This window comes from Lissotriton helveticus, chromosome 2_1, assembly GCF_964261635.1.
Source record: "Lissotriton helveticus chromosome 2_1, aLisHel1.1, whole genome shotgun sequence".
Lineage (NCBI taxonomy): Eukaryota > Metazoa > Chordata > Amphibia > Caudata > Salamandridae > Lissotriton > Lissotriton helveticus.
The window spans coordinates 37,170,118-37,195,161 of record NC_136059.1 but is presented as its reverse complement, the minus strand read 5'-3'; positions in this window follow the sequence as shown (position 1 = coordinate 37,195,161).

Genomic DNA, 25,044 nt, shown 5'->3' with positions numbered 1-25,044 from the left:
TACCGCACTTCTCCTCAAGGCCAAATAGTGTAAGAGCCATTTATTAGTCTTGGAATTCTTCTAAGCAAATCCCGTCATTTTCTTTTTCCGCAACTTTCAGAAAGAAAACGTTCAAGATCACTTTCACAATCCTGTACTAGTAAGACTTCACCCTTCTTGCTCACTCATGTTCCACATTTCCTATGACACTGATACTGCTTACTATGAGGCACACTTACACTACCTCTATGACTACTACAATTATTTAATTCTCTTGATCACTATTAATCACAAAGCAATTTAAAACAGTACATAAAATTATATCAACTCCTAGAATCATTATAGGCCAGTTACCTACCCTAAATTCTCTCTTCTGAAAACACAAAGTAAGAATATTTTAAGTCAAAAGGCAACATTGTTTCATAGTCAAATGGGAATCATTTCCGAAACACCAGCTTTTTTTTACATTTTAAATAAGCTGTGTAATAAGCGGATGTTGTCAAAGGACCATCATGTCATATAATAGCTGCAGTTAAAAATGTTCTTCCTAAAATCAACGACTGTGTAGCCACAACATTTGTAATTAAAGTTGAAAACTTACTTTCATCAGGTTTATATAGTTTGAATTTTAAAATGACATTATAACCAAAAGTTTGTACAAATAATGTGGACAGCATTGCAGACTTACATTACCTCTACTCCATGTTTTGATTGGCTGCTTGAATTAGCTTATTAAAAGAAACAGTTTTTCTGAACTCATTCAAAGTGCAGTTATTTTTCCATGACGTCAAGTGTTATGGTAAGAACACTGTTTGCTTTGGGAAATACTCTGTTGTCCTTTAACTAATCCGTGCCCACCACTTTCTGTAAGAAAACCTTCTTTTTTTCCAGGAACTACTTAAAACTCAGAAATAACTTTTCACTCTATACTACACTTATCCTCAAGGCCAAATAGTGTAGGAGCCATTAGAACCTCTTGAAATTCTTCAGAGCAAATCCCGTGATTCCTTCCCTAAAATTTTGGTTGTAAAAACACCAGGTAAGAATTTTTAAGGTCAAAAGGCAATATTTTTTTGAAAGTTAAAACAGAATCATTGCAGAATGACCAGCCGTTTCCAGACTTCAAATAAGCTGTGTAATGTCCTGATGTTGTTGAAGGACCGTCATGATATATAATTGCTGCAGTTACAAAAGTCCTTCCTGATATTGACAACTGCGAAGCCACAACATTTTTAATTAAAGTTGTCAATTTTGTTCCATCAGGCCTACATCGTTGGAACATTAAAATGACATACTGGCCATATGTTCGTATAAATAATGTGGACAGCATTGCAGACTTACATTGGCTACACTCCATGTTTTGATCGGCTGCTTTCACTAGCTTATTAAAGGACACTGATTTACTGTCTGGCAAAGTTAAATATATAAATCTTTCTGAGTCTACACTAGTAGTACTTGAAACCCTACAGTTCTCGCAGTCATGCTGCCATTGATAAGAAAGGCCAAACAGATGATCTACATCTACACCTTCATCTTGCAATACATCAAGCATATACATTAAAAACTCCTGACAATCTTGCTGAATATTTTGAGAGAATTGTGTTTGACCTGAACATTTGTCTAACAGATTTCGAATTTCAGACACACTTTCTATTTTTGTTCTATCAGTGCTACATTTCTCTAACACAGAGTTCAGTAAACAGCAAAAACTTTGATCCGAATTGATCACAATCTGTTCTTTTAAAGTTTCTAGAGAAAAGACAACATTAACCACTACATTATCATAGCAGTTGACACCAGAACTATTTTCAAATTGAAAACCAACAACATCTTCAACAGAATCCATTTTCTTTCTGCTTATAATTTCGGGTTCATCAACTTTTCGTCTTTTTGCTACAACCTCCCTACTATTGGTCACATTTCTTCGTTTCTGGCCTACCACACGTTTCTCAAACAAAGGATATTGAGGCAAATGTGGCGCATACTCTCCTCTTAACCTATTGTATTCCTTAACACAATCTAGATCCGCACAAATGTTTGTGACATCACACTCAATCAAGTACAATCCCGATAAAGTTCTGACTCGTGACAATGCCACATATGCCATACCCTCCTTGAACACAGAACTGCCAATATTCACCAATGCACTGTCTACACTTAAACCTTGCGATTTATGGATTGTCACCGCATATGCCAAGCAAACAGGAAACTGCTTACGGTGAACATATAAGTCTTTTACAAGCAAAAACCTAGCAGAGCAACGACCAATTAGCTGTACTTCCTCAATGCCATCAAATTTTATTTTTAAAAATTCAATTCCATCTCTATTTCTGTATTTCTCAAAATCAACAACATTACCCATTGATCCATTTACCAGACCTCTTTCAACATGTAAATTCCTTCTCAAAATGATACGGCAATTTAAGCACATATTCAGAGTCTTTTCAAAACCAGCAGTTTTAGATATAGTCTTCTCTAATAAATCCAATTTAGATTTCAAATTCTCAGACAAAATAATTGTTGCTCCCATATGCTCTATTCTGTCAATAGCTTCCAGTTTCACAATCTCTTGGTTTTCTAAATTCAATATTTTGTTGTTGAAGATGGCACATTCTGCAAGAGTTGGCATCAAACATATTCCAGATTTCTTCTCAGTAATTTTCCGAAAAATATTCTCTGGCAGAACGTCTTCTTCTGGATACAAATTTGACAGTAATCGTGCATGTAAAGCTTCTTTCCCATGCTCGGTCACTTTTCCGATTCTAACATCTTGTAGAATATTCTTATAATCTTCATCCTTCGCTTGACGCATATTTTCACGCAATTCAGCATAATTGAAGTTTAACCATATATTAACATTGCCAATGCTCCCTAGGCACTTCCTGGTATCTTCATGCGTAAGCAGTTTAAACACTGGTTGTCCTTTCACTGGTGTCAGCTGCAGAAGATCACCGAAAACAATGATGTGTTTGCCACCAAATAACACATCATACTCTGTTTTAAGAACTTCCTGCATTCTCAAATGCACAAAGGCAAGCCTGACATTGGAAACCATGCTTACTTCGTCAATGATAAGAAGTTTCATTTTCCTCAAGACTCGTGAAACTTCACAACAAGCATCTCCAGATAACTTGTGGTATTGTAATTTGTTATCATGCTCCACTGGCAGCATCAGTAGATGATGCAAAGTAATACCTTTAATGTTATGTGCTGCCAGTCCAGTTGGAGCGGTGACAACACAAGACAGCGATGACTCGGTCCTTTTCTGCAAATAACATGAAATTGCTTTAATGAGGAAACTTTTTCCAGTTCCCGCTTCTCCGCTCACGTACAGTCGGACAGGCTTCAACGACGTACATGAGCACTCTTTCTTCTCATGACTTAATCCATGATCAATTTGGTTGGTAACTTCGTCACATATTTTCCTCTGCTCAACGTTGAGTTGTCTTTCCAAATCTCCTAAGTTAACCGCATCCTCCTGAGCATGTGCCATGGCTCTTTCCACTTCAATCATGGCAGTGGCAGCTTCATTTTCGATACCTGGTCCTCCTAGTGGATCCTGACTCAATGAAACAGAACTCTGACTGTCCTGAGAACTGTCTCTAGCAATCTCGGCTGCAATTATTGCTTCCTGCTCGATTTCCGCATTCAACATTTCTAGATATTTTGGAAAAACAGGACATTCTATGGTCTCCTTGGCTGCATTGAAAGAGTCTTCGTAACAGAGGAAATCTCCAAGCAGTTCCTCTTCTGCATGCCAAGGCTTGAAAAGTTGCAAAAGAGCTAAATAGAAAAACTCTTTTCTTTCAGGAGATTCGCCACTCAATTTTCGATGATTTACCAATTGGCATTTTCTTTGCTTGACCAGACATCCCTCACTTCCAATTACAGCATACACTCCTTTATCAATATCTTCTTTGATGTTCCTCTTGAATATGTAATTTTGTAGAACCTCATACAGACAAACATTCTCGAGGTGACTGCTTCTATTTGGATAATATGTATCCAACATGTTAGTCTTCAAAATATCTGTACTGTTTGGCTCCTTTTCCGCCAAATACTCAATTTCCCGTACAGGTTTCAGAACTCGATTACGCGTTGCAGCAAGACCAAGACTCGCCCAAATGATACTCCTAGATTTGGCATAGAGACTTGCTGAAGATAACCGGTCAGAACATTCGTAAGCTCCGATTTCTCGATGCGACAACATCTTCAGACTGAAACTGTACAACTTCTTACTGAGGCTCTTTTCATGGGAAATGTCCTCCCACATATCCTTCAATTCTGTCTTTTCTTTTTTTGTGATGTAAGATGTCACATACCGAGCCACAACCATACAGTTATCAGCCACAAACTGTATATCCATGTTAGCATTCCACATGGACAAAATCACTGGGTTGTAGTCGTTGATGTACTTGGACTCTTCGTTTCTTTTCAAATTGTATGTATTTTTGGGTGATTTCCTCGTCACATTATGTCACAGCGAAGACATCAAACTGTTCACTCTTCCTTTAGAAATCACCGGTCGTGGAAAGCCAAAACGACATTTTGTGTAGAACTTGTCCTTGTTTCTGAATTTACGACGACAGTACTTTTCACAACGATGGCTTTGAAAGCGTAAAACTTGTTCTCTTAGGCTTTTGTCTTCCTTTGTCTTTGGAACAGCACATGTAGAATACTGTTCTATGAAACTCATCACTAAGTCATCCGGATCTGTTCCAAATTTGGGTGCATCTTTGATCCATAGCAGCATATGTATATGAGGAGCACCTCTTGCTTGGTACTCCTTTCTCCAGAAGAAATCCAACACCTCTCCAAGAGGTGGATTTTTCTTGTTCATGATGAAAGACATCATAGCCTCAAATCTATGATTGAAGTACCTGCATACATTCACTGGATCCAAAGAGCACAGTTCTCCGGGTGTCTTGAATTCGATATTTTCAATGTTTCCATTTGCCTCTCGTAGAAATTCAAGTAAGTCTTCCCAGCCATACTCAGCACAGCTGAGAGTGAGGAACCATGTGGGAGTTCCTAAGTTCCTCAGCATACATTTTAAATCAGCATGACGTCGGTACCAGTACTCATTAGTACCACGCTGACATGCCATCAGATTAATCAGGTGAGAATCCAAAATACTGTCTTGCATATTGACTTTATCCATAAAGTCCCTTGCCGAGATATTTTGCATCTGTACACCACTTTTCAAGATGTGGTTCACTGCATATGACAGTCCAGACAGATCGCTTTCAAACAGTAGATGAAACAAATAGGGAATGCATTGACGAAACCTAGGATCTTCTGCATACAATCGTAAAGTCCGGTATTCAGAAGCAGGAATTTGATCAGGTCGCTCATCATATCTTCCTCCTTGACCTGTTGGAAATAGCTGTGGGAAACACCGAGCTTCCAAACATTTCCTCCCAAACACTAATGGGACTCCCTTTTGCTTGTTTCATTTGAAACAACTCGATAGCATTCCCCATGACTTCCTTGGAATGCAACGGATGAACACTATAATGTTCATATATTTCTTCATTTTTAGAGGCTTCTACTTTCTCAATTCGTCCAGCACACAAATCGCTGTCCTCTTCTTCACTTACTTCCTCTTCTGCAACACATACATTCTTGTAGTGCTTATTGTTTTTCATCAAATACAATGTTGTCTTTTTGACTTTCCTAACATCCACTAAATCTTGCCAGATTTTCTTACTCTTTGTCGGAACCCCATTAACTAAGATAACCAGAGGTTCCTCTTCCACTTTCTCTACTCCAATTGTATTAATGTTTTTCTTCAAATCTAGTGGCAAATAAACAACTCTTCCCTTTAATCCTCTCTGTAAATCTGATGGAGGCAATTTCCCTGTCTTTGGCTCCATTCGTACAATAGCCTGAAAGGGATGGACACTTTGAATCAAAATAGATTCATAAGTATTTAAATCCTTCAATTCAGAAGGAATGTCAACCAATTCCAGATTATTATGAACCGCTCTAGCAGGCATCCGGTTTTGATTTAATGTGTTACAACAATAAGTACACACACGTTGATCCGATCCCAAATCAAAACAATTTTCTACCATCAAGTATGTTGCGAAATCCTTCCATTCACTATTATTTTCCCTTTCACTTCTTGCATATAAATCCACTAACTTAGTCTGATTCTTATAATAAGTGCGTCGACAACACACACAAGTGAAATTAGGCCTCTCACTTGATTTCATCTGAAACGTGGCAATTTCCTTCTGAAAATTATCTGTACTGGAAATCTGTACACTCTCTTCCACATTACCTTCTTCTTCTGAGTCAATTTCAACATTGTTCTCTTTACTAGCAAAGTAACAAAACTCAATTTCTGCACAAATATTCTTCACATCTACTTCTGAACCATGCAAAAGAGCAGTGCATAATTGTTTAAGCATAATTGCTGGACTCTTAGCATAATACAACATTCTAACTAATTTCCTCACTTTATTATGATGCACTGCTAGCATCCTGAAATGATGAAAAACACTCTGGCATACTCTCCTGGAAAGACAAGCCAATGAATGACGATGCAAACCTGTCACTTCTCTCACTCTGCAAGGATCTAATTCTTGCAACAACTTCATTTTCTGTTTTAAACTTTTCTTGTTAAATGTCCGTACAAAATCACAAAGCAAATTAATGGAATCCTGTCGCACACTGCAAATACTACTACACTTCCAGGTGTACACTGGTCCCTTAGGACGTCTTCCTAAAACCTCATTACGTAACACCTCTTCTGCCTCTGTTGACACAAGTTTTTCTTTTTCAACCGGACAACCATCTTTCACCTCATATGCTCGACCACTGGTGTCAACTGCATGCACCAAATCATTATCCTGGAAATAACTCTCCTCATTAAAAAATGCCTCACAACTTGAACTATGCATCCATTCTCCTGAAAAAACTTCACAAAAATTACTACGATTAACTGTTCTCTTCCATCTACTATTTGTTTTGAAATCATAAATTGCCTTGTTTAGTTTCCTAAGTCTATTGATTATCAAAATAAATAACTTTCGCTTAATTTCGAATGCATGATCAATAATTTTCTCAACGTGTTTCTTTCTCTTATAAAAAGCCACTTTCTGTTGACCTTTCTTAATATTTTTTAACAAATTGCCAATTATCCTGTTGCGGAACATTCGTCTACGAATGTCCCTAAACTTATTTTTCCTTCTACTACCATGCACAGAGTTTTCTCCTGCTCTAGCAGTAAAATTTTTGAGTGGCCTTTCCTTTCCGTTTAAATTGGCTCTCTTCTTCTGGCCTAAATCATGTTCTGTAGTGATACTTTTTTTTCTGGAAATATTTCTTAGGAAAGATTTCGTTTTCTTACCCGGAGCTTTCTTGGTGACTTGACGAGTTTTTATTGTAGAGGACTGCTGCAAGCATGTATTAAGCTGCTGTGTTTGACGTTTTGTAGCCTTCCTCCTTCTTTGCCTCGAAGGCATACTTTAATTTTGAAATGATCTGCAGTTGAATCTGTGGTAAAATATAATAAAAAATGTTCTTAACCACTATTACCAAACAGTAAATCAATAACAGTCGTCAAAAAATTAACACACTAGTTGTCAATTCTACATACAATAATGTTTAGTGCATTGACAAATTTAAAACTCACAAATAGTAACAAAGAAATGGAATGCTTCCACATTTGACCTGTGCTCTTTTATATGTGAATCTGAACTAATTTTATTAGCATATTTCACTATGTTATTAAAGACACTTCACACAAGCTGTTTTTGAAGTTGTATTTAATTTTAAATGAAACGGGTAATATGGTTACTTTTCATTTCCAGTAACTTACATTTATTTTCAAAAGTCTTTATAGGTTAATAGGCTCGAGCAGGTCAGCTGCCCACCCTATGTCATACAATTCTGACAAATTAGCATCCTCATCATATTCTTCATCATCCACAGGATATAAATCATCCAAGGGATCTACTTCCACTGACGTTTCAATGACAAGTTCAATGATAAGATCGAGATCAACAGATTGCTCATTATCACTCATGGTTGATGTTGTCGTTATCTTTAAAGAAAGAGAACAACAATGAGATGTTGCAGTGTAAGAGACAAATCTCAGAGACTATAATAGTAAAATTGTTTAACAAGAGTAACAGTTTGCAGATATTATTTAGCCATGTCCAGCGATGCTGAGGAGGTGAGGCCTATGTCCAAGTTTTCAGTGAGCAGGACTTATCTCTTCTTAACCTTGGATAAGCCTCACCGACTCTGTGTCCCCTGCTCATACTTAAATGTAAAGGGGCAGATTTATGTTAACTGGCGCATCCCCAGGGATGCACCAGTTAACGTGCGCCGCTGCTCTGCCACCCATGATGTGCCGCATTTACAATGCGGAGCACCATGGAGCAAAAACAGCACAGATGCGTCACGCATCTGTGCCGCAAAAGCGGCGCATTGCAGGAATCACGTCGTAAGCGCGACATGACTACTGCAATGCACAGGGGCAAGCCACACATTGCATGGTGCGTCACTCCTTATGCCTGTTTCAAACAGGCGTAAGGATTTGATTCAGCAATGCCATAAAGCTGACTCAGTGAAATCTTGTAAATTTCACTGTGTTAGTTTTACAGGGCTTTCATGCAAGTGAATGCCCACCCTGCAACAAAACGGCCACATGAAACCTGACGCAGGTTTCATGTGGCGCAAGACTTTACAGCGTGACACATCTGCCTAGATGCATCAAGTTGTAAATATGTCGCAACATAGCGCATCTTTTGCGCTGCCGCTGCGTCACAAAAGTGACGCACAGCGGCGCAAAAGAGGCGCACGGCCATCATAAATCTGCCCCTAACATTTTAAATGATTGGTTCAGGATGCCGATAAGGTGCGGCCTATCCAGAGGTTTGTTTGAGGTGAGGCCTACTCAGGGTTACAGATGAAATTTAAGCTTGTTGAAGAGTACAGAGGAGATAATACATGTGCAGGCCTACCAATGAAGTGAGTCATGTCCACTGCACTCTTGAACAAAGGCCAGACCTCCTCTGTCTCCCTGGACAGGCCTAAACCTCATCTGCACAATGTGATTCGTAATGTTAGGAAACACAGGTGATGTAATTGAAAAACGTGCAATTTTTTTTGCTCATTTCACAATCACATCACCTGTGTTTCCTTTGCTTAGGTATCTCATTGTGCAGATGTAGTCTAGCATATGAAAGAGTACGCAGAAGGTGAGCACTGTATGCAACAACTTTGACACTTACAGAAGCCTCAGCTTCTCCATGCCCCCTACACAGTCCTAAATGTATACAGTTTAAACTGACGGTATCTTGTTGCAGATGAAGTGAGGCCTATCTTGCAACATGGTGCATCTTTTGCACCGCTGGCAGCGCAAAAGAGGTGCACGGCCATCATAAATCTGCCCCTAACATTTTAAATGAATGATTCAGGATGCCGATAAGGTGTGGCCTATCCAGAGGTTTGTTTGAGGTGAGGCCTACTCAGGGTTACAGATGAAATTTAGGCTTGTTGAAGAGTACAGAGGAGATAGTACATGTGCAGGCCTACCAATTAGGTGAGTCATGTCCACTGCACTCTTGAACAAAGGCCAGACCTCCTCTGTCTCCCTGGACAGGCCTAAACCTCATCTGCACAATGTGATTCGTAATGTTAGGAAACACAGGTGATGTAATTGAAAAACGTGCAATTTTTTTTGCTCATTTCACAATCACATCACTTGTGTTTCCTTTGCTTAGGTATCTCATTGTGCAGATGTAGTCTAGCATATCAAAGAGTACGCAGAAGGTGAGGACTGTATGCAACAACTTTGACACTTACAGAAGATTCAGCTTCTCCATGCCCCCTACACAGTCCTAAATGTATACAGTTTAAACTGACGGTATCTTGTTGCAGATTAAGTGAGGCCTATCTTGCAACATGGTGCATCTTTTGCACCGCTGCTGCGTCACAAAAGTGACGCAACGGCGGCGCAAAAGAGGCGCACGGCCATCATAAATCTGCCCCTAACATTTTAAATGATTGATTCAGGATGCCGATAAGGTGTGGCCTATCCAGAGGTTTGTTTCAGGTGAGGCCTACTCAGGGTTGCAGATGAAATTTAGGCTTGTTGAAGAGTACAGAGGAGATAATACATGTGCAGGCCTACCAACGAAGTAAGTCATGTCCACTGCACTCTTGAACAAAGGCCAGACCTCCTCTGTCTCCCTGGACAGGCCTAAACCTCATCTGCAAAATGTGATTCGTAATGTTAGGAAACACAGGTGATATAATTGAAAAACGTGCAAATATTTTTGCTCATTTCACAATCACATCACCTGTCTTTCCTCAGCTTAGGTATCTCATTGTGCAGATGTAGTCTAGCATATCCAAGAGTACGCAGAAGGTGAGGACTGTATGCAACAGAGCAATGTACATTACTCACCTCCCTTGACACTTACAGAAGCCTCAGTTTCTCCATGCCTCCTACACAGTTCTAAATGTATATCATTATCATCATAGTGACTATGAAACTCTAGCAGTACATATTGTGAATCCTAAATGTCTTAAAGTAACGATTTTTTAACCAACAAACAATTAAAATATTCTCCCAGATTGAGAAGTGATATATTTATTTAAAGAAGCAGACACCTTTTTGTCATTGACATAAATGTAAAAAGCATTCCTTTCCTTTATGAACCATTTTCATGTCATAATTTGAAAACACAGCACAACTCCTATGTACAAGTACACCCTGTCAGTATTTAAATTTGCCAAGCACACATGGGGGCGTATTTACAAGAGCCTTGCACCACAGAGAAATGACTTAAATTTACCAAGCACTCATGAGGGCTTATTTACAAGGACCTTGCACCACCTTTAAAGTCACTTTTAACATGGGGAAAATGACGTGAATGTGGCTCATAAGCTTTGTAAATTTGCCCCCATGTTGACTATGAAACTCTTGCAGAACATATTGTGAAACCTTAATGACTTCAAGAAACGTGTTTTTAAACCGGCAAACAATAAAATTATTCTCCCATATTCATGGTGGAAAATGAAATATTTATTTAAAGAAGCATACACCATATTGACCTTCTTATAAATGTAAAAAGCATTTCTTTTTAAAAAAAAACGATTTTCTGGTCATAATTTGAAAACACAACACAGCTCCTATGTACAAGCACACCCTGTCAGTACTTAAATTTGCCAAGCACACATGGGGGCGTATTTACAAGGACCTTGCACCACGGGGAAATGGCTTAAATTAAAATGGGGAAAATAACGTCAAAGTGACTCAAATGCCTTGTAAATATGCCCCAAGCAGCCTATGAAACTCTAGCAGTACATATCAAGAAACCTAATTGACTTCAAGAAACGTTTTTAAACACATCAAGTAAACAAATTAATCACCCAGATTCATGGGGAAGTGACTTAAAATGCCCTAACACACATGAAAGCGTTTTTTTAAGGCCCTTGCACCATTTTTGCGTCACTTTTAACATGACTATGTAACTCAAAGAAACACAATCTATTTTTAAAACACTTGACACAAAGCAACATTTTAAATACACAACTTTCTTCATAATATTCTCCCTAAAGCATACTATACTCTATCTAAATTAAATGAATCTTTTCTCACCTTAGCAAATACTTTTTGAGTTTCAGAACAGTCTCAGACACACACCAATTTTTCCAGAGCAAAGGGTATGCACTCCAGAGGCTGCAACCAACAAAGGCACAGAAATGCTGTAATTCATCACACATATCTCTCATGTCACCCAATCAAAACTCTTCCCTCACTTTTTTCAAATCAACACCCTTCCCCCCTCTGCCCTTTCTGCCTTTTTTCCATAGCAACCACCTCCTGAAACACCTCTCATGTTTACAAGTTCACACAACAATGTTTCAATTGAACTCTGAACTCTCAGTACACCTGCGTATCCAGTGCAATCTTTCATAAAATGATTTTTTCTTGACCATTCAAATTACATCTTTCAAAGAACTCATCCATGCACCCTAACTTTCTGTTTTCAGCAATCAAAATCCACCAATCACTGCTACTGAATCATTAGCACAGAAACGCCACAGTTTTTTTCATAACAAACTCCTACTGTTTCAACTGCCATTTCATTGCCACACTTCATCTGACTGCAGCAGAACCTCCTCTCACCATGTTTTCTGTCTGGATTGTTGGACATAGTTACATCCACTGGGCTCAAAGGTATGCTGATAACAGAAATTTACACAACCTCAATTTACAAAATGTGGAAATCAACTGGATTGTCCACAGACGATTAAGATGTCACCATTTGATACCATTGGTGAAAACCTTTTTGCATTTGCCAAAACCTGACCTGTTAATGTGCACTGTGGAGGAAATGACTTGGGCACTTTGACTGGGGTAGGTCTGGAAATGCTTTTAAAGGACACCTTTGAGCAATTGATGGCACTTTTTCCTCAAACTGCCTTGGTATATTCAAATATATGCCAAAGACAGAAATGGAGGTGGTCCAACCAATTTTGTTCACAAATTGAGAAATTGAGGAAGCATGTAAATAAGTCTGTTTCAGCTTACATGAGAGACCATGGAATGGGCTCCATCTACAACAATAACTTGCGTTACTACATGCAAGATATCTACAGAGGAGATGGAGTTCCCTTCTCAGATGAGGGGAACAGAGTTTTCATCCTGAATTTAAGACTATGTATTGGTACCTACTTATAAGTACCTAAATCTACCACATACCCAAAAGCTCTTCTCAGAGCTACCCTAACTATGATCACTCTAAACAAATTTTAAATGTAACTTTTTTTTTACTAATTTTCACGATTTACGCTTCGGTTCGCGCACCGGACGCTAATCGCGCAAAAATTTGAAAAAAAATGTGTTTTTTTTCCGCATATATGGGCCTCCTCAGAAAACCTAGGGGGTCAGGATACATCTCCCGTGCCCCCTTATACCCATTTCCTACATTGTTTTTCCTCCATCTTGTGATTAAATTTCACCGAAACACAACATGGCGGACTCCCGGTACGCTACCGGTTAGCTACCCGGTTCGCGTACCGGGTAGCGCCTCTACCGCGAAACAACTGAATATTTTTTATTTTTTTGCCCCGCGGGACCCTTTAATAGCCCCCTCATCAATCCTAGGGGGTCAGGAGGGGTCTACCTTGCCCCCTTTCATTAATTTCCCCCGTAGTTTTTCTTCACCTCTTGTCTCTCGATCCTACCGAGAGACAAGATGGCGGCCGCTCCGGACTGTTTAGAATGTTGACAGACACTGGAGAGCCAATCAGCTTCGCTTCGCGAAGTTCCTTTACGCGTCAGGCACGCGAACCGGGGCGCTAACCGGAGCGCTGTTACAGATATATATATTTTTTTGAACGTTAATTTATCAAAATCCACTGGAGCACATATATTGAGACCTAGCAAAGGCACATCGGGCAAACAATATCTACAATTTTGCCAAGTTTCGTGGAAATCCATTCAGCCGTTCGAGCTAAAAGTGAGTCCAACCGCCCTATGGAAAATTGCATGGGAAAAACGTGTTTTGGGACCCCCCTTTTTTCTCGCCCCCCCCTTGACGAAACCCCCCCAAATTTTCAGGGGCTGCTCAGAAACAAAATGTTCCATTTTCCTGAAAATTTCAGCCAATTCCGTCCTCAAACGCCAAAGTTATTCGACATCGAATTTTCAAAAATCCCATAGGAAAAAAATCCTAACTATATATACCTACTGCGACCGCCAGTAGGTAAAATATATATATATATATTACCTACTGGCGGTCGCCAGTAGGTATATATAGTTAGGATTTTTTCTCTATGGGTTTTTTGAAAATTCTATGTCTAATAACTTTGGCGTTTGTGGACGGAATTGGCTGAAACTTTCAGGAAAATGGCACATTTTGTTTCTGAGCAGCCCCAGAAAATTTTGGGGGGGTTCGTCAAGGGGGGGCCGAGAAAAAAGGGGGGTCCCAAAACGCGTTTTTCCCATGTTAATTTCCATAGGGCGGTTGGCCTCACTTTTAGCCCGAACGGCTGAATGGATTTGCACGAAACTTGGCAAAATTGTAGGGACTGGTAGCCCGATGTGCCTTTTGTAGGTCTCAATATATGTGCTGCAGTGGATTTTGAGAAATTAACGTTTAAAAAAAGATATATATCTGTAACAGCGGACTGGGCAGCGGCCCAGGACGCGGACTTTTCGCGCAACGGAGCTTTGTGAAGCGAAGCTGATTGGTTCTCCGGCGTCTGTCAACATTCCAAACAGTCCGTAGCGGCCGCCATCTTGTCTCTCGGTAGGATCGAGAGACAAGAGGAGGTCAAAACAAAGGGGGAAATAACTATAAGGGGGCATAGTAGATCCTCGCTGACCCCCTAGGTTTGATGTGGAGGTTTTAAAAGGGCCCCGCGGGGCAAAAAAAAATAATAATAATAATAATCGAACGGCTGAATGGATTTGCACGAAACTTGGCAAAATATTAGGGACTGGTAGCACGATGTGCCTTTGCTAGGTCTCAATATATGTGCTCCAGTGGATTTTGAGAAATTAACGTTCAAAAAAAGATATATATCTGTAACAGCGCTCCGCTTCGCGTAACGGAGGTTTGCGAAGCTGATTGGTCATTCTGTCACTGGGCTATAGTTGGGCTACATCTGGCTGATATTTGGGCTACATTTGTTTTTTTGTGTGTTTGGCGGCCATCTTTGGGCTACATTGGGCTACATTGGGCTTCATTGGGCTACATTCGGCTAATTAGCAAATAGCTCATCGCAAACTAGGAATGGTAAAGAATCGCTATTTATTCCTTAAAGTTCGCTATTTAGGAAATGCAAAAAACTTTGATGATACATATGGCGGTTCATCTCTAACAAGATAAGAAGCATAGGGATACATTTATGATGACTGGCGCATCACCAGGGATGTGTTAGTCATTCTGTGCCGCTGTTCCGTCACCTATGGTGTGCTGCATTTACAATGCGGCGCATCATGGGGCAAAAACAGCACAGATGCGTGATGTATCTGTGCCGTAAAGGTGGCGCATTGCTGGAGTTGTATCGCAAGTGTGATGAAGCTCCAGCAAGGGTCGGGGGTGCCCCTGTCGCAGGGTTTCTGTTCTCACACAGAACTGTGGGCAGAGGATTGGAACCTCGGCGAATGCATTGCTGGAGTTGTATCGCAAGTGTGATGAAGCTCCAGCAAGGGTCGGGGGTGCCCCTGTCGCAGGGTTTCTGTTCTCACACAGAACTGTGGACAGAGGATTGGAACCTCGGCGAATTAGGGTGTCCCAAAACTCACGTTAGTAATCAAAAACTCCTTAGCAAGCTAGGTACAGTGTCACATTGGATATAACAAACTCTCAATGTTTAGACAATCCAGAATATGAACTTATAGTACCTCAGGATACGTGGAACTCATGAACAGTCGGTCGTTATAGATTTCTTAGAAACCAGAACATGGAGTTAAGAAGAACAGATGTGTATTTGAAATGTTTATTTACTAATGCCGTCTTCTCAGGCGTAGTACCTTAGATAATAAAAGTACACATATTATCAGTAGCAAAATTACCAGCATAGTTACTAGTACATAAAAAGTGAATGGTGATAGTATGTTAACATGCTGTAAATGAATAAGAGTTAGCAACACTTATAAGCAGCCGCGGGCCGTGGAGGGAGTTACGGTGAGGCAGGGAGGCGGGGAGGGGGAGAAGCAGGGTGGAGAATACAAGTACACATATTATCAGTAGCAAAATTACCAGCATAGTTACTAGTACATAAAAAGCGAATGGTGACAGTATGTTAACATGCTGTAAATGAATAAGAGTTAGCAACACTTATAAGCAGCCGCGGGCCGTGGAGGGAGTTACGGTGGGGCAGGGAGGCGGGGAGGGGGAGGGGCAAGGTAGAGAGGGCTCCACCCTGCTTCTCCCCCTCCCCGCCTCCCTGCCCCATCGTAACTCCCTCCACGGCCCGCGGCTGCTTATATCTCACCCTCCCTAATACACATATTATATTATTTGCTAAGAAGGTCTCTTTGTGTTGGTTTAGGGCGTGCCCATACTTTAGTGTCTTAGATTTGAAGGAATCACATCAGCATACACCAGCTCTCTCTTCATGTGAACCGCATCAACTGTTGTGTATGTGTGTTCGGCAAAGCAATATAAAACCCGCCTCATGCCCAGAATTGGCAGAAGTTGCACTTATGTTATGAGTATGAAGTCGTGGAGATCAGACCTCATAACAATTCTGTATCGTGTTGTTCTTGAAACTTTAGCACTCGCTGTACAGATATAGTTTAACAAGTAAAGCAGATAGTAGACCAATAACATATTATTCTCATGTAAACCACGATGAACTACTAGGTGGAAAGCTAAAGCAACAACTAAGTGTCTTGTGCAGAAGTTGCAAAAAAGGAAAAATGGCGTTTAAACCGGTAATGAGCCCATGCTAACTTAACACGGTGTAAAGATATCCAGGACCTAGATGACACCTCCCCATGATCCGGAAACGAACTGAATAAGATAATAGAAGTGCCATCTCATGAGAGCAGATTGCAAGTTTATATGTGGACGGTCCGCAAGGTAAAGCATTATAAACTAGGAAAATTTAATGCTAAAGAAAAATAAAACAGCCAAGTACTTTATCGAGTCTTAAGCCAATAGGCAAGGTAAATAATAAAAACTTGACAAATAAGTCAATGAATTGTCAATGAAATGCTAGTACTCAGCATATCAAACATGAAAAAGGTCTATGACATAACTGTGTATGCAAAATAAGCTGCAACAGCCTCCAATAGGAAGTCACCGTCTTCATCCGAAAACAGTTCAGCCATCCAATTTAAAAGCGGAAAAGAACATACGTGCTCTCCCAGCACCGGATCCTCTATCACCATCAGAGGACAGCTCGGTGGGTTTTCAAGAAAGCTCTGTTCCAAGAAAGACTGTGCTGCCGCCAGTAAATTCCAGGGACCAAGTAGTCCATGCATCAATGCCACAGCCATAATCCTTTCGCCAGGACAAACCAACTCGTGAGTAATGATATGAGTCATCAGCTGATTAAAGTCGACGTCAGGAGAAACCGGTCCGCAGAGACACAAATCAATGGCCCAATCGAAATCACAGGTCAGGCAGTGAAATACAGGCTGGACACAGGTGAAGTAGGAGAATCGAAAAGATAATCCATATGCCGTGCTTAATATCGCCAACGGCATTGTGCCATAATATTCTAGCATGCGATTGCGGAACAGTGTCAGCAGCTGCAGGGTGTGAGGTTGCATAGGAGGGACATCCATATTTAAAAATGTAAAAAAGCACAAGAGCGTCCGCTGGTAATGCAAGTAAAAATGCCAATCCACGAACCAGAGTGGAGAAAATGGAATGAAAGGAAGCAGGGATGACTCCAAAGATTTTCTCAAATGAAGTCACGAGACCACTGGTAACAACTTTAAAAAAGTGCGCCAGGGACTTTGTGGAGGATGCGTTAAAGATAGTCGGAAACATGTTGCTGAAATTGAAAGGCAAATCTTAATTGAAAAGGGTGTGCACCTCTGTACGGGTGTTCGCTATGTGAAGTACGAAAGTTTCACGGGCCGAACTCAAGGCCACCTCTCTCTGAGACAAAAGAGCTCTTATTCTTGCCATGCCGTTGAAACGTGTCCCAAGGTTGGTATTTGTGGCCAGATTGAAAACTCCCTATGTTCATGTGTGGGAGGAAATAGAACATTTCTGCAGCAAATAACCCGTTCACTTACTGTTACGATAAAAGGAATACTTTTAATTAACTCAGAACAATCTTCATTATTGAGCATCAAATAACTACCATTTTCCAACAACTTGACGTGGGGATGATAGCAGGAACTGGCGTGCCTTGCAACACGCAAGCCATATTTGGTCGGTGTTTGTTGCATGAACCGTGTAACTGTATGTGCCTACACATTAGTGAATGATCTGGCGTCTCAGTGCATTCCTCTCCATTCAGATAAACTTCTTGATCATCTTTGAAACATCTGTATGTGTATGGAAGCGACCAGACCTCATGAAGAAAAGCACTACCTAAAGGTTCATAACGACCTATTGGTATATATTTCATACAATTTGAAAACTTATATAAAGCAAAAGGCAGCGTTATTAAACCGTGGATAAGGCATGTTGCCAAAAAACCCGCAATCCTCTGCTGATGATGTCACTGAGCATGTCATGAATGATGTAATATGTGACATCATCAGCAGTGGATTACGGGTAATAGTATCTCTAGTTTACTCCCCTATAGCTGTCTTTCTTTTAACATAAGTGTCTGTTTCCTTCCCTTATACTTACTGTTTTTGGTTCGCTTCCGGTTCGCGTACCGGTTCGCGAACTGGGAAGCGAACTAAGAGAAATAGAGGTTGGCACAGTTCCAAATATTGTACCAATTTTTTAATAACGGGGAGGTAGTTCTGAAAAGAACTTTTTTTTTTATTTTTCTGAACATTTTTTTACTGTTTTTGAATTTTTCGGAACAGTTTTATATTTTTTTGGGTTTTTCTTGGAGGGGGCAATGAAAACGATTCATTGTAAAGGGCTCAACAGGAGCAACAAAACAAAAAAAAGAAGTATTTATTATTTTGGGCGTTTCGGACAAACATGAGCATGATTGTCAATAGCTCTGTTGATCAGAGTGATGCTTTTTTCTCCGTAGGAAATGAATCCATCGCAAAATACGCAGATGTGTTTTACATCACCAAATCTCATTTGTATATTTGGCACCATCTCCCTGCCCTCTGGTCCCGTTACTTCCGGTACAACAGATCTTCTGGCCATAATAGGGAGATTATCTAGGTCGTTCCGAAACTGTGCAGCACTGTAGTTGTTAGGATGCCACCTAGTCATATGGCGATGCATTGTGTAGTTTCCGAAACTGTATTTCTTGTCGGTCCCTCTGGACAGTCTATCTTGACATATAAGGCAAGTTACGTATCTTGCATTTACTTTTTTCTGACCTTTGGGAATTTTAAAAAATTGCCAAATGAAGTTTTCTTTCCGGTGAGACGTCCTGGGCTGCTCAGGCAAAAACTGCCTCTCTTCGTGCTCGTCCTCCTGTTCCTCTTCTTCTTCTTCTTGTTGAATTATAACTTGAGCAGGTGGTCCACTCTTCCTTGGATGTGGTGGAGGTGGTGGGGAAGCACCAGCTGAAGCTACTAAAGAAGCCATTGCTCAGTGATCACAAAGGGTCTTTCTCTCACAATGATGAAAGTCAGAGTGAGGAAAGAAGGAGGGATTTTCATCATTTGGGAAAAACAAGAGTTCTCAACCAATCAAAAGTGTTCATTTTAGATTATATGACCTAGTCTTACATCATTAGGAAACCAAAAGTGAAATGAACCAATGAAAAGTGTTATTACCAAGTCACATGACTTGCTGTGTTTACGTTAAGCGCTTTGCAGGGCCTCCCGGTTTGCTTCCAGAAACCTGCGCTTTGCGACTCGCTTCGCGTACCAGTTCGCTAACGTAGTACGTCATATGACGTATCACGCGACAACGTGAAACGTCATGCGGACGGGAGGCGTCACGATGTTGTTTTGTAACGCGCCACTTGCGGTAAAGAAACGTTTACCGGCTCGCGGTCTATTTCGCGGCATCAAGGTCAGCTAACGGGAAGCTTCCCGATTTGCGAAGCGGGAACGAAGAAAAAAAAATATTAAAAAAAAAAATTATTCATAAACATATAAAATATATTTTTGGATTTAAAGAAGAATACATTTTACAGCTACAGATATTAGCTGTTAAAAAACCAATGAAATTCACAGAAAAAACCATAGGTTATGGACCATATATAGTTAGGAATTAGCATTTACAAAACCTTGAAAATTCACTGAAAAAACCATAGGTTATAGACCATATATAGTTAGGAATTAGCATTTACAAAACCTTGAAAATTCACTGAAAAAACCATAGGTTATAGACCATATATAGTTAGGAATTAGCATTTAAAAAACCTTATTTTACTCACACAAAACCATTGAAATTCCATATATAGTTAGTTGCACTAACTATATATCGCGCACCCGCAATCCACTGCTGATCATGTCACATATTACATCATTCATGACATGGTCAGTGACATCACTGATGACATCACTGATGACATCTCAAATGACATCACTGATGACATCACTGATGACGTCATCCAGTGACTGTATAATTCTGTAAAGTTAAAATATGTCTTACATATTGAAGAATGAATGGATGTATAAGTGTCTTGATGAAGGATTTAGTAGGGGCATGGCTGACTGTATGAGTGACTGATTAAATGTGTCTCACTGAGTGCATGGGTTAGTGACTAAACTGTCTTAATTTGTGCATCATTATGTCTGTTGTTCTGTAAACTGCTGCATGTGTTGATCATTAGCTATATGATTAACTGTATGGGTTATTGATTGGTTGCCCAAGCATTTGTATGGGAGACTGAGTGTGTGTGTGGGTGGCTGGGAGGTGTATGACTCTCTGCATAGATGTGTGAGCAGTTGATTGACTGGATGTATGGGTTCAAAAGTGCATGTGGAAACAGCTGTATGGGCGGTTGACTGTGTGCATGAGTGTATTGGTGAGTGAATGGATATCTCAGTGCTACATGTCAAAGTAAGTACATATGTAAAACACAGTACATGTGAGAGTTACCATATATAAATAACTGTGCATAAGAGCCAGTGAATGTGTGAGTGGCTGTATGGATCATTGTGAACTTGTATCCAGGATTGTATAAGTGAGTAAATATGTTTTAGTATATGTTTGAATAAGTAAGGTGTGTATAACTGTATAGTTGAGGAAATGGAGGTGTGATTGATTCTTTGCATGACTGACTAAGTGTCTGAGTAACTCCATGGATGAGTGACAGTCTATGAGTGTCTGTTTACACTGAGTGTATCTAAGGTTATATTAGAGTCTGAAGAGGTTTATCGTATTATCACATGAATGATGTCATCAGTGATGTGATCAGTAATGTCAAATGAGATGTCATCAGTGATGTCATCAGTGATGTCATTTGAGATGTCATCAGTGATGTCATCAGTGATGTCACTGACCATGTCATGAATGATGTAATATGTGACATGATCAGCAGTGGATTGCGGGTGCGCGATATATAGTTAGTGCAACTAACTATATATGGAATTTCAATGGTTTTGTGTGAGTAAAATAAGGTTTTTTAAATGCTAATTCCTAACTATATATGGTCTATAACCTATGGTTTTTTCAGTGAATATATATATATATATATATATATATATATATATATATATATATATATATATATATATATATATATTCTATTCTATTCTATTCTGGGTTTGGTAAAGCGCGACAGCTACCCCAGCAAAGGGGCGTCCCGGCGCTAAGAGACAACACACATCCTACCCGGAGGGGAAACTAGGAGCAGCTCTAGAGGGCGGGAAATAAGAGGGTCTTAATTGCCTTACGAAAGGTCGAGAGGCAATCTATGGCACGAATGTGAGGAGGGAGAGCGTTCCACATCTTGGGTCCCAGGACCTTAAAGGAACGGCCTCCAGTGCGACATAGTTTTATTCGTGGAACTTTCAGAAGAAGTTGGTTGGAGGATCGTAGCTCACGGTTAGGAACATAGGGGCAGGTCAGGTTTTGTAGTATAGGGGGATTTCCCTGTTTGACAATTTTAAAGATCGTAATGAGAGCTTTAAATTTAACTCTGTTTTCCACAGGCAGCCAGTGGAGTTTGCGGATGGTAGCTCTGGCTGAACATCTACGGGGCAGACCGACCAGCGTTCTAGCCGCCGCATTTTGGACTCGTTGAAGCCTAGTCGTTTCTGCTTTATTTGCACCTAGGAGGAGGACGTTAGCGTAGTCCAGGCGAGATAAGATGGTTGCCTGGACAATCAGCTGGCGAACCTTCGAATCGAAAAAGCCAAGTATGGGTCTGAGGTTTCTCAGAAGACCCATACATGTGGCTGCCATCTTTTTGGTGTGTGTCTGGAAGCTGAGGTTGGCATCTATCCAGACTCCCAGATTTTTGACGCTAGCTTTAGGGAGTGGGGTGGTGCCAAGGGATGATGGCCACCAGTGCTCGTTCCATTGGCTGGTGTTTCTGTCGAGAAGGAGCACCTCGGTTTTCCCGGCGTTCAGTTGGAGATAATTGTCCGTCATCCATTGAGACACAGCTGCCAGGCCATTTCTGAACCTGGACGCAGCACTGGAAGGGCTTTCAGTGAGGGTGACGACCAACTGCGTGTCATCAGCGTAAGATACCAGCATGAGCCCCCACTCTTTGGCCACTTCCGTAAGGGGCTGAACATATAGATTGAAAAGAGAGGGGCTCAGCGCTGAGCCCTCGGGGACTCCCTGTGCTATCGGGTAAGGTTTTGAGAGGAAAGGGGGGGCTGACACCCGGAAAGATCTGTCCTTAAGAAAGGAGCTGAACCAGGTAAGGGCGAGGCCAGACACACCTGCCATCTCCAGACGTTTCAGAAGTATGTTGTGAGATACCGTGTCAAAGGCTGCGCTGAGATCGAGAAGAATCAGCGCAGCACTTTGACCGGAGTCTAGAATCGTCCGGAGATATTCGGTGGTGGCCAATAAGGCAGATTCGGTGCTGTGGCCCGGTCTGAAGCCATTTTGGGATGGGTCCAGAATCCCATTTAGGTCCACATGTTTGGATAGCACGCCGTTGACGTGGGCTTCTGCTATTTTAGATATCCAGGGGAGAAGGGATATGGGTCGAAAATGTTCTGGTTTTGAGGGGTCCAGGGTAGGTTTTTTGATTATGGGTGATACCCAAGCTTGCTTCCAAGCTATAGGTACAGTGGCGGATGTAAAAGAAAGATTGAGAATATCGATCATGTGAGGTAGGAAGAAGTCAAGCGAGTCCAGTAAATGGTAAGGGCTCATAGGATCTCCAGGGGAGCCAGATTTCACTTTTTTGCAGAGTTTGATCAAGTCGGTAACTGTGATGGCAGGGATTTGGGTAAGAGGGGTGATAGTGGTGGTTGGGTTCTTGGATTCCCCAGGGTGTGGAGAGTTTTGCAAGAAAGTTTTATAGATATTCTGGACTTTCTCTACAAAGTATGTAGCCAGCTGTTCACATTGTTCGTTAGAAGCAATTTTTGGAAGGGGAGATCTGGGACTTTGAAGTTCTTTGACAAGTTTGAAGATCATTTTAGATGGGTTCGAGTTGGAGCTGATTTTGTCAGCATAAAAAGCTGCGCGGGCAGTGCTAATGGTTTTGTGATATGTTTTAAGTTTGGATAGATAGTTTGCTTTCTCCTGACAATCAAAGTTTTTTCTCCATTGCCGCTCGGCTCTTTTACAGTCCTTACGCAAGGCTTTAAGAGTGTCATTATACCAAGGATTAGAAGGTGTGGATCGACCTTTGGTTAATTTGGCTGGGATGAGAGTGTCTAGTCCGCCAGTGATCCAGTTATTGAAGGAGGAGTAGGTCGTGTCAATATCTTGATTGATTTTCCGATGAATACTCCCAAGGTTTCATGGAGCATAGGGGTGGAGAGTTTGTGCCATGGTCTTTTGAGGCGACGGTAGGATTCAGTTTTATACTGACGTCCTGGAACTGGGACGGTTAATTTAATGAGGTAGTGGTCCGTCCATCCCATGGGTGTAGGGACTTCTGTGACTGGCTCTTGAATGTTGGTAAAGACTGGGTCCAGAGTGTGACCGGCTAAGTGGGTGGGAGCCTGGATGAGAGAGTTAAGCTGCAAAGCCGAGAGATCGGTGAGGAGATTGGTAATGGTATGATCGTTAGTAAGATCAAAATGCAGGTTGAGGTCTCCCAAAATAGTAAAGTTGGCGGATTTAGTTATGAGCGCGGTAGAGGTTTCGAGGAGGGCATCAATGAACCGGGAGGAAGGGCCGGGTGGCCGGTAGATGTACAGACCTGATATTGTGAATTGAGGACTAATGCCAATTTTAAATTGGGCGCATTCACAGTCAGGGAGAGTTTCTTTGGTGAACGAGCAGCTATAGTGTTTTTTATAAATAACTGCGATGCCGCCGCCACGTGAGTCGCGGTTTAAAGTGGCCAAATGATACTCATCTGGGAGAGTAAGGTTGGGGATGGTAGAGGTGCCATCTCGTAACCACGTTTCGCAGAGGAAGAGGATGTCTGGGTCTTCATCCAATATGAGCGAGTTTACCTCCAGGTGGTGTTTGGTAAGTGACCTAACGTTAAGTTGAAGTATCATAAGGGGCGGGGTGGTGGTACTGCCTCGGTGTCCCCGAACACGAGTTGGGTTGTCGGAAGAAAAATGGCAGGAGTTGCACTGGAGTTGCGAATGGCCAAGGACCCCTGTAACATCAGGACATCCTGGACTAAGGTTCAAGGCAAGGAGTTCTTCGCAGTCGTACCGTATAGGTGTGGAATCCGGTAGGACCAGGGGGACTGGCGAATGGCGATGTCGTGGCGATGACGGGCGCAGACGGGCTTGCCTTAGGTGCGCCTTCGGCGCGCAAACGGCGCTCCCGCTGCGCTCGTCCGCTGCGCTTCCGGCGACAGCACATGATGTAGGGGGTAGGGGGGCGTGGCCTTCAGGGGGCGTGGCCTCAGTCCTCGCCGCGTTGGCGTTTTGTCAGGGAATTGTTTCGTTTCTCAACGAGTCAGCGCTAAATCCGCTATTCGTTGTGCATGAAGAAGGTGAGTGCCCTGGCGCCTTGCTAGCGCGTGGTGAATTAAAAGTACAGGAAATTAGGTGACAACAAACAAATATTTAGCAGTTTTTAAAAGCTCCCGGCTTTCCGCCTCAGGAGTGCGCGTGAGTCAGACTTAGGCGCTAGTATGCAGCGCCTTAAGTACAGCGACAGGGGGGCGTGGCCTTCAGGGGGCGTGGCCTCAGTCCTCGCCGCATTGGCGTTTTGTCAGGGAATTGTTTCGTTTCTCAACGAGTCAGCGCTAAATCCGCTATTCGTTGTGCATGAAGAAGGTGAGTGCCCTGGTGCCTTGCTAGCGCGTGGTGAATTAAAAGTACAGGAAATTAGGTGACAACAAACAAATATTTAGCAGTTTTTAAAAGCTCCCGGCTTTATATATATCTCCGCTCCAACAACACCAGCCTGCTGCACTCTCAAG